The sequence below is a fragment of the Solanum tuberosum genome, unplaced genomic scaffold, assembly GCF_000226075.1.
Source record: "Solanum tuberosum cultivar DM 1-3 516 R44 unplaced genomic scaffold, SolTub_3.0 scf00129, whole genome shotgun sequence".
In the NCBI taxonomy this organism is placed as follows: domain Eukaryota; kingdom Viridiplantae; phylum Streptophyta; class Magnoliopsida; order Solanales; family Solanaceae; genus Solanum; species Solanum tuberosum.
In genome coordinates this window covers 1,296,101-1,299,344 of record NW_006239057.1, presented here as the reverse complement: position 1 = coordinate 1,299,344, position 3,244 = coordinate 1,296,101, and the positions used below count along the sequence as shown (strand labels likewise).

Here is a 3,244-nt window from a genome sequence, read left to right as displayed (position 1 = left end):
TTCTTTAAAGAGTCAAAACTAAATGATTGGATTATTTAAGATAAGATAAATATGGTTCATGTGTCACATGTTTTAGTTATACCAGATTTACATCATGATGTTTTTTACTTTGTTATCTAAAGCTACAAAAAATAAAATGAATAAGCAATTTTTTTCAACTCTATAGTTATTTACAATATGATCAAGTGATGTAACATGTTTTATTAAAATGATTTCTTTAGTGGAATTTGACTATTTCCGGTAATAACAATATGATAAACGAAGATAATATTTGATATCGTTAGCCGAGGTGGAATAATGATTTTGATTTATGAATTTTGCATTTTAAAAAAGTCAGCTTAGTGATATTTATATAAATTATTTACACATATTGAGTAGTTTTTTGGGAAAATTGTATAAAATAGCAAACTATTAATTCAAATTAAATGTTATAACAACAGTTTCATTTAATTGTTATCCATAGCAAACACTTGCCATTCACCTCTCTCCTCAGAGAATCTCGCTCGCCACTCTCCCTTGCCTCTCTCACTTTATACAAATACAAATGTATAAATTGTGTTTGTGTTTGTATAAAGCGAGAGAAAACTGTATATACAAATACAAATACATATATTTTCGTCCTATACACTTATAATTATAATTTGTGTTGTATAAAGCGAGAGAGAGAGAGATTTGATATACAAATGTTTATTTCGATTCAATTGTATACAAATTCAAATTTTATGCAGATATACAAACACAATCATTGAAACATATACATAGTAGTTACATATATACAATCATCTAACCGATATACATATATAATAGCTGCACTTTTATACAAACAAGAGGCCTGCCAACGATTTATACAAATCTGATGCTCCATAGCAAACATAAAGTTTGCTATTAAGCGCAATTATGCAAACTATAGCTATAACATACAAATATAATTTTTATGTTTGCTAAACCTAAAATTTACTCTAATTTTTTTGGCATAATATAAGATTTTAACGAAACTAGTGAGTTTTTTGCTAAACAACAATAATAACATGTTTAGTGTAGTCGGAAGTTGAAGCATAACAAAGCCTTTTGAATGGTAATTACATGAAACTAATACGATAGTTGAAATACAAGAAACGACAAATACAAATAGAAATCAAAATACAAAAAAAATTATTGAAGCAATACTACGACTACTAGTACAAGACAAGATACCTAAAAATGCCGCCCACCAGCTGGAAAGGGCTTTATGAACCTAGAATATAATGGCCCACCTACTGTCTCAGGCCAGATCCAGATCAGTATTGGTCTTGGGCCAAGTAGAAATAAAGATATGGGCTGCTCTGTGGACCCTTATCATAGCTAGTAGTACTACAGCCCAAATTCCTAATATTTCTAAGCTACGCCACCAAAAGATGTGGTACCGTGGATGAGATTGCTCATCTCTTAATCAGAGATCTCGAGTTGAAACCTTGGATATGAAAAATTCTTGGTAGGGTGCCCTACGTGGTGCGAATTTAGATATAGTCAAGCTTCAATGTGAGTATCGGACACCGGATACAAAACTGGAAAAAAAAAACATTTCTAGGAAACATATTTGTTGATTAAGAAATGATCAAGCATGTTATATTTGGTTACTAAGGTCAACACACTAAGGAAACCAAGATATGCACGAGGATTATCTAGCTATCAATGGTGGAGCTCTAACGAGATTCAAAATATAAAGAAGAACACACATAAAAAAAAAAACAAATAGATTCAACTTATAATATACGTGGTCGAGAGCCGAGGGGGCGTGTATGCAACAAATTAAGCCAAAAACTAAAAATGCGTCTGCCGGGAGTCGAACCCGGGTCTATTGCTTGGAAGGCAATTATCCTAACCGTTGGACTACAAACGCTTATTGATAAGTATTTCAACAAATTGTATTTTAATCAAGTAATATTTTTGCCTTGAAAGGACATCATGGACAGTGTGATCCTTTAAATAGTATAGAATTGCATTTTTTGGAGGATCCAACAAGAGTATAACGACATCATTTTTGAAGAGTCTGAGCAACGTACTCGTAATTCTAAATGCTTCATAAGCTCAAATGCAACAAATTATTCTAAGATTTCAAAAACAACATTACTCTCTTGAACATGCTGTACTATTTGTATTATCAAATATACAAGACATCACGAGTTATCGATTTGTCATTCATTAGTGATAGACTTACATTGCAATGTTATAAATCACATTGCTAAAACGAAGAAAGAAAACGAAACAATTCTAAATGCTTGAACCCGTGACTTTCCTGGTCACATGACAACAACTTTACCAGTTACGTCAATAAATGAATATCTACTGCTCATGATCTATATTTACTTGCCTGTGGATATATGGAGGAAAAGCTTTAACTTATGGCATTGTTTTGCAAAATTCATCATACGGCTAGGTCCACCGGTGTTTATACCAAGTGCAACATCATACCTACAAGTTCATCAAAATTTCACTATATATAACTTTTTTGCAGGCACAAAAGATACATAAGAAGGATACAACAGTTTATGAAATTCGCGATTTACCTTTCATCAAAAGTAGTATTAGCAGCAGAATTTACAAAAATGTGAAAAACTATGTCAACAATATAACTAATGAAATCAAACAAGTGAAGTCTGGGGAGAATAGAGTGTACACAGACCTTATGACATGAAATAAACCAAAGTAAAAAGTTAGAACAGAGTCGAAAACAGAGAAGTGCATACTTCATTTCTCAATCTATTCATAGCAACTTCTTTATTATCAGCGTTGATCAAGATGATTATTTTGTTCACATCAGGCGCGATCCTTTAAATCTTCTCAATTAAAACTACATATTGTCGATAATGAGAAATGTTTTGCCTCTAAGGAACTTGACAATGCCAATACCATTACCATTTGGATTTAAATCCTTATGATCTTAGATATTATCTGTACTTATCCACAGTGGCGTAGCCAGGAATTTTATGAAGGGGTCCAAACTTTGAATAGTAATTTTTTTTAAAAAAACAATGATTTATAGAGATTCTATTTTTAATAATATTGTGATATAATTTGGGTAAATGAGTCTCCTATTTATAGAGAAAGAAAACTTTATTCCAAAAGGAAAATGTATTAAAATTTAAGAAAACTTTATTCCACAAAGGAAAAAGGTATTAAAATATAAGGAAATCTTATTCCACAAGGAAAAAGTATTAAAATTTAAGGAAATAATTCAATTTTAATTGAAAAAAAATCCTTATTG

General features: G+C 31.0%; 1 non-coding gene across 1 annotated transcript; it reads right to left on the bottom strand.

Moving 5' to 3' along the window:
• Positions 1-1,807: 1,807 nt before the first annotated feature.
• TRNAG-UCC (transfer RNA glycine (anticodon UCC)) lies at positions 1,808-1,879 on the bottom strand. The gene has a single exon. It is a non-coding gene; the product is annotated as a tRNA-Gly (tRNA).
• Between the last annotated feature and the right edge of the window lie 1,365 nt (positions 1,880-3,244).